Here is a 13967-nt window from a genome sequence, read left to right on the forward strand (position 1 = left end):
TTCTTTCCTTCCATGATAATCTCCTTAGGGTGACACTTGGGAGTTCTGGAAGTTCTTGGTGGATTGAAAATTGGAGGGATCCAGTTGTGCAGGATTCGTTCCCTCCTGCACCGTTCCGTAAGCAGCTCACGTATTGCCCACCCAGGTCTAAGTAGATAGTCTTGTTGCAGATAGTCTTGCGCGTCAGATTCAAATCTGAAACTCATGAGACTTCTTAAATTGGTCCCATTGGTGCATCCATCCCGCCACCCCCGCCACGCATGGGTCTTTAACATTATTTTCTCTATAGCCAGTAAACACCCCCCCTGTCCCCCCCAAAAGAAAAAATCCACTTAAAATGGATTTATCTATTTTTTCTAATTTTAACTCGCTCTTTTCAAGGAAACTCGGGGGGGGGCGTGCATAGTCTTCCCCATTTTGTTACCGTTTAGATCGAAAGATGGCAATTGGTCTTAGATCATGGAAAGATTCAGGGCTTAGGTCCAATTCCAACTCACGTCTGCAACCGTAGCAGGCCGTGGGGGCTTCCGCTCTGCAATAAAATATTTGAGGGGGCTGGGCCCCCGAAAAGTTGAGGAGCATTGCCATGGGGCAACTGCCCCCCATCAAGTAAAACAATAGAAATATTTAACTAACTGACCAATCTGCCCCCCCCAACAAAAACCTATGGGCATTGCCATTCAAATGGTGTGTGTGCACCATGTCATGTGATCAATTATGCTGGGCGGGGCTTACCTGCCCTCCCCCCACCCCAATATTTCATTCAAGTTGGCACCCCTGCTAACAACACTCTAGAAACTACCACGCTGGAGTTATGCCCCAGTTTGTTTCTATGAGACTTCAGTGCGCGCTCCTGAGCCGGATTCTTAACCTTATTGTGGATGCGGCTGCCGCCGATTTCATTGGTATCTTGGCGTTTTGCAGAAGGCTTGGGATGGATGTGGGCTCACTACCTCGCCTCGCACACCCCGTACGCGGAAGAAATGGAATAACGGCAAGTTTGGAATCAGAGGCCGTTTCTTTCCCACCCTGAATTGACCTTAGCAGTGGCATAGCGTGGGGGGTGCAGGGGGGGGGCCGGCCGCACCGGGCGCAACATCTGGGGGTTAGGGTTAGGGGGCGCAAATCCACGGGTTAGGGGGCGCAAATCCACGGGTTAGGGGCGCAAATCCACGGGTTAGGGGGCACAAATTACTTGCCTTGCCCCGGGTGCTGACAACCCACGCTACGCCACTGACCTTAGGTTGTATTCTTGGAAGTAAGTGCCATTGAAATCAATGGTACTTACTTCTGAGAAGACCTGCTTGGAACTGCATGCTAGGAACGCATTGTTACTCCCCTCCCCCATCGTGTTTCAGCCCATTTCTAGACTTGCATCCGGCTGTTTTGATACGTGGCGGGGAGGGGGAGGGCCTCCATCTATTTTCTTTACCTACTACAAAGCCTCACGTGATGCATTACAGGCCTCTTCCCAGCGAGTAAGAAGTGTCGCATCCGTCAGATGCTCGATGCCAACAGGAAATAGCTCTGGAATCAGAAGAAATCGAAGGACAACGCCTGATTCCCAAGCCATCTCCTTAAACACCTTTCAAGTTCTATTTTCTTTCAGTTATGTTGTGGGCACACATTTTCTTCGTTGGGAAGAAAATGGTCTTTCTGACTGGCGCCTTCCATGCGCAGCGCACGAGAGATGGGACTCGATGCAACTTTGGATCGGGACGAAAACGAAGCACGCAAGCGCTACAGAGATCCATAGGAACTCGAGCTTTACGCTGCCCCTTATTAACATTAAAAAAAAAAGATGGGAGGCGGATTACGCCATACTGTTTTGTGTGAAAATACAGACAACTATTTCCAAAATGACTTTACTTACACAGGGCAACACCATTCCTGTATATTCAAAAGGGCGTCCCCCTGTTCAGCTACAGTTGATTCCTATGTAACGAAGCAGCCTGACAGAGGAATACTGGAAGAGTCTACTCAGAAGTAAGTCCCGTTGAGTCCAATGGGCCTTACTCCCAGGAAAGTGGCTAACGGATTGCAAACAAGTGCTTAGGGGAACACTGAGTCTGCGCTTTAGAATATAGCATGAACGTATTAAAAAAACAAGTCAACATAGCTACGCATCCAAGCTCTAATTATTTCAGTGAAACTTACTTTCAATGATGTTTTTATTCCACGTAAATCTGTTTAAGATAAGGCTTCGGGTATTAAAAAATAAACCTTCCACCTCGATTTCAAGCACATTTACATTTGGTGGGGAGTTAGTGTCCATAAAATTAATAGCACTTTCTTGCAACAAAATGTGTTCAGGGTCCACACCCTAAGAGGAGGAAACCCATTAAAAAATACTTAAGATACCTGTTTGGCTTGCAATTGATGCTTTTTTGGTCTTCAGCAACGTTCAAGAAGATCACACTTACGCTCGGAAAATATTGTTATTTTTCTTTAATGGGGAAAATTTGGACTCCCGCGAGTTAGATCTGTGGTTTTTAGGGCTAGGATGAAAATTGGACTGACACCACTTTGCACTTTAACAATCGGATTTCGTCAGGGTACAAGTTGTTTGTTTAACCCGACAGCTCCGTGCACCCCGTCGCACGCTTTACACACTCATTAAAACGATTATTCACGACCTGTCGAGTGTTTTCTAGTTCATTCACAGGAAAGACTTAGCGCCATAGGATCCAAGCATAGACCGTCCTCAAATCTGCGTCTGGTGCGCTGGTATCTAGCTTCTACAACTTGTAAAAAGAACGGATGTTCTAATAACAACAATAACTATAATAATATTTCTGACACCTCAGTCCTAAACGCAGTTCATCTGGAAGTAAGATCCACAGGTTCCTTCCAAGAAACTGAAGTGCAGAGTTCACAGGCTTAACGTGAGACCAGGGGAAAATGATCCTTAACTCATTAGACTCTCAAAGTTGCATTCAAAAACAAGGGAATAACTTCCCAGGTAAATGTTTTAGGATCGGGTGTCTAGCTCTCTGGTGCCAAATAAATCCGCAGGCCAATGCTGACGCGGTTTACTCGGAAGTAAGGCACATGGATGTCAGTGGGGTTTAACCTCGAAATGCCGTTGTTTGGGATTTCTTGGAGATGTGCCCCACTGGCTCCAACAGAACTGACCTAGGGACAAACAGTACCTTTTAAAGATAGCTTTTGACAGCTCGGCAGGATCATAAACAAACGGCCCGGAATGACTCTATTTTCCAACAGTTGGGTTGGAGAGGTTGAAGTAGAAAAATGAGAAGGGGGTTCCTAGGGTAAATAAATAAATGCACCAGTCAACCGGTATTTCTATTTTACAGGAATTTTATCTGAAACTGGGGCTAGACTCCGCTTCTCCCCCCCCCCCAAAAAAAATGGACGAATGAGAATTTATGAAGAAAGGAATCTTGATTTTAGAACGTCAGAATTTCCCCTCAATTGTGGCACATGGACAGAAAACTCAACAACCAGAAAAGTTGCCCCGCTAATCTGTTGCAGCCAAAACTGCAAAGAATTTTGCCGGCAGCCTTCAAAACCTCACCAATTTATTGTGGCATAATAAGTTTTAAGGTGCCTGCAAGACTCATCACACTTCTAGATCGATGAGAGTAGGATTGGGATGGCCGGCCTGCTAATGAAGGGTTCGGGGGTTTTAACGGACGAACTTCATACAAAAGCGCTTCCAACGATTCTCCGGAGGAGTTTATAATTCTGGCCAAATGTGTCCTTTCACCTTCGTGGTTTAACAGGGACAGGTCACATATCGCCCGTCACAGTGAGATAGAATATTGTGGTTTCAATTAAGAAAGGCAGATCGCCGTAAGGCCGCTATCCTGACGCCCATTTACTCAAACCAGCGGAAATGAAACGGATCCGCTAGTATAGAGAATCATGCATTTCCGAAAGGTTCTTGCTGGCCAAAGCTTTTGGAAACCTTCGGGAGGGAGCGCTGAGAGGGATTTTATAAGGAACAAACGCGCAGTCAGATTCCGAGCCCAGTTAAGATTCGGGTTGCAGGACGGAAATTGCGCCACTGCTGTTCAGGAAGCGCTGGGCTCAAATCCCTTCCACCCAACCTCTGATATTAAGTGTGTTTACTAAGTATGTTTACTCGATTCTCCTATGTAATATCTCTCGCTCTCACTCTTTTTCTCGTGTGTGTGTGTGTGTGTGTGAGAGAGAGAGAGAGAGAGAGAAAAAAAATGTGTATATAATACATATATGCATTATTTCTCAAGGTTTTCAAACTTTTCGCAACATAAAGTATATTATTATAATATAAAGAAAACGGAGAGCAAAAACGCGAAATCTAAACGATTTCTTAATTTCTCGCAACGTGAAGAGACCATGTATGTAGTTGATTGTTAGATATATAATAATCCACAATCAGGTGCGCTGTTAAGAAGGACTCTTCCAAGCCCGCATCCCCTCCGCCTTTTGCTCAGCACCAAGCCTTTAAGATAAGATCAAGGCAAAAGAAAAAAAGAAAAGAAGACCGAAAATCTGTACATAAATACTTAAAAACCGGGCGCAAATAAACACACCAATCGATAGCAAAGTAGCCAGCGCTTGTTCTATTGATGGGGACACAATCGATCCCACCCCCCTCTTCCTGCCAACCAAGACTCCGAACTACTCTGTAGGTAATTATTAGGATCTGAAAGCCACGGATTTTAATCAGCAAAAAATAAAATAATTTAAATGCTTCCATTTTAACCTGGATGGAATTTTCTTCTATTAGAAGAGGGAAAACGCCCGCCGTGGGAGTGTGGGTTTAGTTTTATTACCACCACCCACCACTCCCAATTGCAAAACTTTTACAGTAGTAAAACAAATGGGGAGTATTTTTTTTCAAACACGACGGCGAAAAAAATGCATCTTGGAAGAAACATCAGCCTTAATAACACGGTTTCTTCCTTTCTGTCTGTCACTCTCTCGCTCTCTCTTTAAAATGTAAACATTGGAATCGGGTGATAGCTTCTTGAAATGGACACCAACCTTGCAGTAAACTCGCTTCCTTATAATTCTCATACAAATCCTCGCTGCCCCCACGTTTTTAGATATATTGAGCCTAAGGATGCCAAAAGGAGAAGAAATTCTCTTCTAGTATATATATACATTTTCCCTCTCTCCCAAAAGAACATTTAGGGGCCTTTATCGTAGTTCCCACCCTCACCCACTTTAAACAAGATTATCGCAGCCTCTTGTGGAATGCAAAACTCTTTCATTATATAGAGCTGCGATTTTTCAAAAGAAACAACACCCATATAAATAAGTACATTCCCCCCTCGTTGCTTCTTATACTGCCTGTCTGAAAACCTTCGTGATTTCTGAAGGGTTCTCTCGGACTGTGACCCTCCTCCTCTCCCCTAGCCCTGCACGCCACTCTCCCATCCCATATGATCAATCCAACAATCTGAAATTATTTCTGCTCGATCAACCCTGAGAAGGGAAAGTGACTCCTCAAAGAAAGTCAGAAGTATAACCCTCCTTTCCCTCTGCCTACCTCTTGAGATTATAAGGGAAGCTCGAGAACCTGGAAAGTATCTGAACTAATCTATTTTAAAAACAACAACAACACTGAAATCCTAATTCTCAAAAAACTGAGAGAGATCGAGATTTCTACCAAGAACAGATCCGAAACATTCAAGCGCTTCCCACGAGGTTGGGAGAAGACGGGCCCTTCTCCCACACGTGTGCGCGCCCCACAGGCCCGCCTGCTTCCTTCTTCGCGCCGACCAAAATCCCCCTTGGCTTCAAGGAGTCAGCTTAGGTTGGCTAGAATCATATGGTTCAACCTGAGATGCTTCTCAGATCTGGCATAACAGAATAATATAGAAAATGCTTTTTTGGCGTTTAACTCGTGGCTTTCTGTAGCCTACATAATATATATGAAGATAAAGCAAAGAGCATAAAACTTTTAAATCCTCACACACCGCCATCTTTAAACGTCTGAATGGAAGCCAACTAAGGTCAGTTTGACTCATGCCCAAGTCATCGGAAGGATCCGCAGAAAGTTAAGCAAGTTAAGGAAGCGATCCCAACTCCCTCTGAAATAAAGTGGACTTTAAAAAAAAAAAAAACTTTGGCCTGGTGGTGCCCATGGCTTGCAACTGAAAGAAACTCGTTTATTGAGACTTCCTTCCAAGGAAATCTGTTCCAAACTGGGGAGGAATGCCAATTAAAAACCGGATTCGAGACAATTGAGAAACGCATCTAAGAGCTGTGGTAGAAATGTGCCTTATTTGAACACGTCCAGAAAACTACCGCTCTCTCTCTCTCTCCATATATATATATATATATATAGGGAGGCAATCTTCTCCCATAATATTTGCAAATAGGTTACTAGTGGTGATCGGTGCTTTGGAAAGCAGCTTAAACTAAAATTAGGGGATGTGAATTGATTTGCACCGTGCGATAGATTACAGTAACTTTTTTTTTTTTAAATTCTCATTATTGCTTTCCTCCCCGCCTCTGGTTGGTTGCTCTTTGCTCCCCACCGGAAGGTGGTGGCGGCGGCGGCTGAGTTTGTGTAACCTGTTCTCACGTTGTTGTCATGGAAACGCCACACAAACCTCCCACAAAGCTTTAGATCGCCTTTGCTGTGGGAGGGCACAGAGGCCCAAACTGTCTTACAGGGTGATCCGCGGTGAAGCCGAAGTGGTTGGGGATAAACAAAAACAGCATCAACAAGCGGCGGCGGCGGCGGCGACAGTAGCAGGGGACGGGGCTTGCTTAGATGCCGGTGCTTCTCAGTGTAAGAGTCTCTGTCCGCTGCTGTCGACGTGCCCGATGGTGGTTTGCCACGAAGTGTCGCGCCTGAGCTCAGCGACACCGACACTGTACCTTTAAGGCACATCTGAAGCACGTCCTCGCCCTCGGAGAATCCTGGGAACTGTAGCTCGCCTCTCACAGACTTACAGTTCCCGACAACCTTCAAGAAACTACAGTGCCCAGAATTCTTTGAGGGGGAAAGGTGCTTCGAATGTGCTTTAAAAGTATAGCGTGTAGGCAAGCCTGTCAATTGAAGGTGAGAGGTGAAACTCTTGGCTTCAGTACATTCGGATGGGGGAAGAGATTTCCATGGGCTTTAATGTTCTTTCCTTCCACACCATAAGCTATGGAGCCTGGGGCCGGGGCAGATGGCCTGAATTAGATTCCCCTTTGCAGTAATGACAAGGGAGGAAAGAATTTTTAAATTTATCACTAGAAGAGTAGCACTGAGAGATCCGAATCAGTGTCTATCTTTTTATCTCTCTATCCAGCCACCCACCCACCCATGCACTCACATACACAGAAGGTGAAGCTTATGTATCTATATGGCAGTCAAATTTTCTCGGCACCTGAAATTCGAACATGTGTGCCAGAGGAGGGAACACTGAGCTCTTGGTTTCTTGCGCTTGGCAAGAGCGCCCTCGCCCTGCAGTTTAAAGAACAGCAGAGGCAGAAATCCTATTGCATAAACACACTTAATAAACCTTAACGTTGCCCATATGCCCACATTCCACGCGTTCCTCAAACCAGAGCAACCTCCAGTTCATCTCCCTAAACTTAGGGACTATTTCTGTCAATCAGCTGTAAGCAAGCATTGCACGACAGAGGCGGAAGGTGAAACAGTGCCGTATCCATGGAGAAAAATTAAGTAACCAAAACAGCATTTCAGACTCCCTTTCTTTCTTAGTCGCTTCAAAATCTAAATTGACCCATTTATCCCATAGGCAGGTTTCTTAAAAACTGTCACCGGTAGATCCATTCTCTCTCCTGACTACTAATTTCATTGTATATAAATTGCCTTTGGAGGGAGGGAGAATGAACTTCACCCTCTTTCCATTTCCTGCAAGGGGAGATAAACCTCTCAGTACTTCATTACCGTTGGCTCTGATTGCGTTCAGCAGGTGTTTTTATCTTCCCTGCGTTTGGGTAACTCAAATTGGTGTATTAACAATTAATTATTTTCTTGAGATTACAAATTACAGGAACAGGGGAATTAGGGGGAAAAGATAATTTACAGTGTGGCGCACGCTGCATTGTTCTTCTGTTCCCCCTTCCCAGCGGGTCAACTTTAACCATTAAGAAGATTTAAAAAGAAAAGAAAAACCCTCCCCCCCCCAAAAAAAAGCCAGCACTGAACATAACAGTCCAGCATAGACGCATCACATCACTATTTTAAAAAAGAGAAAACCTGGGAGGGGATCAAAAGTTAAGTGGATTTCACGATCCACACCCAGTTAAGGCTGCAATGTTGTACCAATTTATGTGGGAGTCAGCCTCACTGAACGAAATGTAGGCAAATACAGATATCTCGCCCACTGCAATTCTTTAACATGGAAGCTTGAAATCTCCATCATGTCTAGCGGGACTTACGCCCAGGAAAGTGTGCGTAATATTTCAGACTTAGGCCCATTCCTAAATGGATCCTGTTCTCAAATAAGCATGCGTAGGAAAACTGCGTCTCAAGCGTCCCTTCGTAGGAGCGACACAGAAGTCTCATATCTGTCCCTAGCAGTTAAATACACAAGACTTGGAGTGGCAGCCTTTACTGGACGTTCACTCCATCGACTTATGAGGGTCTCCTTCAAAGAAATATGGGCCGCGCGATCCAGCTAAAATTAAGCTTAAAGCTCAGTGATTTCGCTTGGGAAAGAATTGAAAGCACGCGAACGAGTCTCCCGAACCCACAGCCAAACGATTTCGGGATGCTTCACTTTGGCTGGATTGGGCTCGTGTGGAAGACTGAAAAGTTTCGAGCACAAATAAGTCCTGAAACTGCATGGAAGCACTTAAAGAGGAGCACGCCGAAATTTGACACCAGAGCCGTTTCAAAAGTTTACCTTGTACTACTCCAGTTAATTTCTCATCTCAGTACAATATCCAGGAATAATAATCCCTTTCCTTTTTTTTTTTTGCAGCCTTTACATAAATCGCTTTTCCTTTCTTAAATGTTGCTGGCGACACTTTTTCTTTATCTTAAATATGAAATAGGGAGCCACTGGACAATTCTGAGCACGCTTCCTAAAGAGAGCGACTGATGTAGTTCAATTTATTTATGAGTTAATCTGCATAGGATTGCACTGATAGTAAAGCGTTTTGCATAATGAAAGCGGTGCAGACAAGGAAGATGTCTTGAGAAAACCTCATTAAAATAATTTTAAAAAAAATATCTGCATAGATAGATACACACAGATGTATATATACAGAGAGAGAGAAAGAAAGAAAGAGAGAGAGAGAGAGAGACCACAGGCGCTTTCAAACCAAACGTAGGAACTTAATATCTCATTGTTTTCAATGGGAGGCGGCAGGCATTCATGCTGGAGCGATCAATGGGCCTTAAAGGGTTCTTAAGTTTGGCTTAGTCCTATCAATATATATTTAGGAAACCCACAATTATTTAGGCACATGTGACACCTGAACACGGTATCGCATTAAAATTAGAGCAAAAAGGTGGGGGGGGGAGAGAGATAGAAATTGCAAAAAAAAACTCCTTTAAAAAACCCCTTCTCTTTCTAAATCGTGAATCTGTGTTTAGACAAATGAATGAAAGAAAGAGAAACTGGCAATTAAAACAAGCAGCAACCCCAAAAGAAATATAAACAGCGCTCTGTGAAGTTTAGGAGAGAGCAAAGGTGCACTCACCAGTTCGGAAAGGGCCGAAGGAAGAAGGCGGCGGCGGCGACCAAGCAGGTCGGATTCCTTGGGCTCCTTCTTCCTTTCCGCCGCAGGTAATTCTTCCCACCCGCTTCAAAAGGCAAACAAAGGCTCTCTCAGCGGCGCAATCGTCTTGGCTTTTCGTCACCTTGGCTCTTTGTCGCTCGAGTCTCCCCCTTTGAAAAGCAGGCAAAGTCTTCCTTCTCCTCGCCAGTTGTCAAAGGTCTACAGTGTTTCAATGGAAGAAAGCAGGATACATTTTACCCAGGTCATGACTCTTAAAATAACAAATAAATAAAACTGAAGAAGAACGAATAGAGAAGGGGGGGGTTGCTATTGTGGGGGATTGTGCGGTGTAGAAAAGACGATCCAATTCTTGGCCCGTCCAAATTTACAGATCGAAATGGAGGTAGACAGGGAGAGAGAATTCATAATATTTGATTTATTTATTTTTCCCGGGTGAAGGCCGAAGAATGGATATAGACAGAAGCTTTCCCGTCTCTCTTCTCCTGAACCCCTCACCCCCCTTAGGGAGAAGGCGGAATGGGGGCTGGCTGGCTTGAACTTCACCTACCCTGCTGCTGCTGCTGCTGCTGCTGCCAGGATGGCTCGCTGAGATCCTTCGTCCAGCTGTTTTCCTTCCCAGAAGGTCCCGTCCTTCTGCCGTGGAGTCGAGAGGGCAGGTTCTCCGCTGAGAGGTAGGAAATCGCAGCAACTCCGCCCTCTGGGCACGATCACCCAAAGCCAGCCAAAAGAGCCACAGCCAGCCAACCCTTAAAAAACACCCTCTAATGATCTTCACCTTCACCTCTGGCTAACCCAAGAGCTCCGCCACTTTTTTTGACGCAGGGATCCCACCGCAGAGGCCTCCTGCACTAGACCCTCTTCCCCACCCCCATAACCACCACCACCTGAACCCAACGGGCCTCTGGCTGGAGAACATCTCGCTGGATCTTCCATGGCTTCCGCACCAAGTCGCCTTCACCATACGAGGACATCACAGCCTCCAATCTAGAGGAGCTGAGCTTAAGGCACGGGAACCTGCCCCGGGAGCCACTGCAAAAATATACAGCGGGGGGAATGCCTTCATTCACATGCAAATATGAATATGAGAAGTTCATCATTTTAGAAAAAATGAAGGGAAAGAAAGGGGGATCCTAGTTATATTCCCGTCCTGGCACAAACGACAGGGCTGGTGTGACATAGCGTGGAATTTCCTGTCCTAAACTTCCTCCCTACTCAGATAGCTCCCGTGTAAACGCCAGGTGAGTTCTGTTTGACAAAGGAGTGGATTAAAGTTACCGAAGCTCACTATTAACAAAAAAAAAAGAGGGAGGAGGAAAGGGGGCATCTGAAGGTCAATTTCGGCAATTACAATCCCATAAAGGTTGAACAAGAGCACAGATTCTCAGACTAAAACAAAATGGGAGGGTTCCTCGAAAATCTATATCAATCTCTCATGGACAGCTTTGAGCTCCACCGGGTTTGATGCAGACGGTGCGATGCGATCAGTCCCAGGAAAAGCGTGCTTGCCTGAGTCCCAAGGCCTCAGAACGCCGCTCTCCGGCACCCTTCTTTCTCTAGGGCCAAATCAGATCTCTTTCTGACAGGCCAAGCCTAATGTTTTCTTATGATTATTTTGATAGTGAGAAGAGAGCCTCTCTGTTTTCGGTGCCAACTTCTCCGCAAGTAAAAATGTCCCTAAAAGAACTTTCTATGGAGAATTTTAGGTATGAACGGCGTTTGACATATTATTATTATTATTATTATTATTATTATTATTATTATTATTATTATGCCGCCCATCTGACTGGGTTACCCCAGCCACTCTGGGCGGCTTCCAAAAAATTAAGTATGTCCGTGGAATGTATTGTTACTGAGTTCTTTTACGATCCAATATTTCCTTTATAGGCTGGAGCATTTGTTGCCACCCCTCGTTCCCTTTCAGAGTTTAAACAGTCCCAAAATTTAAACCAAAGAACCACCGACGAATAAATGTATTTTTAAAATTTAAAAAAAAAACCGAAACATACACGTGGAGTGAAAAAAGTGTATTTTCTACCAACATGCCTTGAAGGATATAGAAACGCTAAATTTAAAAGTTGCCTAGAGCGCCAGGATATTATCACGGGGTGATACCCAACGTTAGCTATACTCAATGTAACTTAAGTCGGTTGATTTCAGTGGGTCTACTCTAAGTATGACTTTGTTGGATATCTATTATTATTATTATTATTATTATTATTCGGACATGATGGTGGAGTGATAGTAATCAATCCGTCAGGATTTCACAAGTGAAAACTTTAAGGAAGTAATGTCCAGACCTTGAAGTGGTGACCATCAAGCATTCAGTTCCTTGGCAAACCAGGAGAAGTGCATGAGAAAGCAAAATGGTGTGGCCCATCTGCTGAGAGACAGAAGTAAATGAAATGAGGGCCAGAGTATTGATGGCTTTGGGATACACACTAACATATGTACAGGAGGACCTGAATGGTCATTGTAGCGATTGATCCGAAAAAACAGAACAAAAAGAAGCGCCGCCTTTCCAGGTAAAAGTAAATAAATGAACGCCTGGACGATATAACTACCGGAGAGCTATTTCTCAGCCTTGCTCTCTTTCCGATTTATATACAGCACGCACACATACACACACACACCCCAGGTCTCGCGATGGCACCCGAAGCGGTCTACAACCCCGTAATCAAAACAAAAGGCAATCTCGGGAGTTGGCAGATCAGAGGAGACGCCTCTTCTCTTCTGCCGTGACCCTCCCTACCTCCACCTGGAGTAAAAAAAAAAAAGTGAGGAGGAATCACCTGAGCGCCTCAAGGTGCAGCCAGCCCGTGACAGAAACCCGGAGTTGCAAACGCCAAGTGCCTGTTTACACCTTCGAGGGGGAACTTACGCAGACACACACTTTCACACACACAGAGAGAGACACACAACCTCTTTTTCTTCAGGAATGACCATGCAGCAAGTTTAGCTAGTTAAGGCTTATTGAGGGGGTGCAGGGAACCCCTATACCTTCTATTAGGCTTGCAAATCTGGAACCTACCATATGCCATCACCAAGCCCCCTGCTGTCCCCACGTCTACACACTTCCAATGCAGGATCGGGTCAGAGTTTGGATTCCTCCCCCGCCCGTCTTTTTTGTTTTTTTGTTTTTGTTTTGCCAGTGCCACTGCAAATAGCAGGTTTAATTCCTGCTGCTGGATTCCCCACAATATGCAACCCATGGCAAATGTTAAATAATACATCGGCCCCTTTGTCAGCTGCACCACCAGACGCCTCTCCTCGTTTGCTCGGCTTTGGCAAAGGATACAGACTCCATGTTGGAATCGGCACATATTATTATTATTATTATTATTATTATTATTATTATTATTATTATTATTATTATTATCGGAAGTCTTCAGAATAACCTGTTCCTGCAACTCCCCCCCCCAAAAAACCCCCCTCTTTTTTTTTAACCTCAGGATATTTGTTTTTTTAATTGTCGCCCAACATTTCTGTGATTTCCGGCTTTCCAAACGATTCCCCATAACCCAAGGCTGGAGTCAGGCACGTCAAGAGAGCGTCCTTTGCGATTTCCACCCCAGCCAAGTCACTTTCTTTACAGAGTTAGGAGAACTTGGGGGAGGCTAGGTTTCCTCAGGTTTCCCCTACACTCACATACACCCCTAATTCTACTCCTTAATCACGCCATCCCTCTTTCCTTCGTGAAGAACATCAACTCTTCAGCAACCCCTTACCTCCCCCTTGTTTCCCAGCAATGTCAACATTTTCTCCTATCCTTCGCCTAAAGTATTCCCCGATTCCTCTCTCTCTCTCCTTTTTCCTTCTGGGGGGAGGAGAACTCCTTTTTGAGAAACAGAGAGAGAGAGAGAGAGAGAGAGAGAGAGAGAGAGAGATCCTCTTTAAAGCGTTTGGCGATAGCATCTCCAGCAAAGAGATTATTTTTCATCCCCCCATTGTGAGCAGGGAGCCGGCTTATTGCATTACTGCCGAACCCCTTGCCGACTACACAATTGTAACAAATGAACAACTTGTCCTCTAAGGACTCGCTGCGGGATCCAATTAGCCGAGAAACCCTCTGCACCGGGTTTTCTGAAGCGATTGGCAAGAATCGCTGCCCTCCTTCTCCCGAAATTCTTCCCCAAACCGGATGCCTTAAAAAACACACACAAAAAAACCCCCCCAACCTTCGCTGCCACGCCACCCCTTCAGCCCAAAGCGAAAAGCAAACGGAACGGCCAGGCAGTAAGAAAACTTAAGCTCCTTACGTCAAACAGACACTTGGGCTTCAGTAGAACTCTATCTCTATC

General features: G+C 45.0%; 1 protein-coding gene across 4 annotated transcripts in view; it reads right to left on the reverse strand.

The window, feature by feature from the left end:
• The window catches only part of FOXG1 (forkhead box G1), a 51337-nt gene that overhangs the window by 32898 nt on the left and 4472 nt on the right, over nucleotides 1–13967 (reverse strand). For 2 of the 4 annotated variants that reach the window (XR_014527495.1, XR_014527499.1), the window contains exon 2: nucleotides 9631–9867. The exons of 1 other annotated variant lie outside the window; for it this stretch is intronic. The gene's annotated coding sequence lies outside the window, so the exon portion shown is untranslated. Of the gene's footprint in view, nucleotides 1–9630; nucleotides 9868–10207; nucleotides 10548–13967 lie in introns of those variants that run through there. One more of the 4 variants, XR_014527496.1, reaches the window with a different exon arrangement.

The sequence above is a fragment of the Podarcis liolepis genome (assembly GCF_965112155.1).
Source record: "Podarcis liolepis genome assembly, chromosome: 1".
NCBI lineage: Eukaryota > Metazoa > Chordata > Lepidosauria > Squamata > Lacertidae > Podarcis > Podarcis liolepis.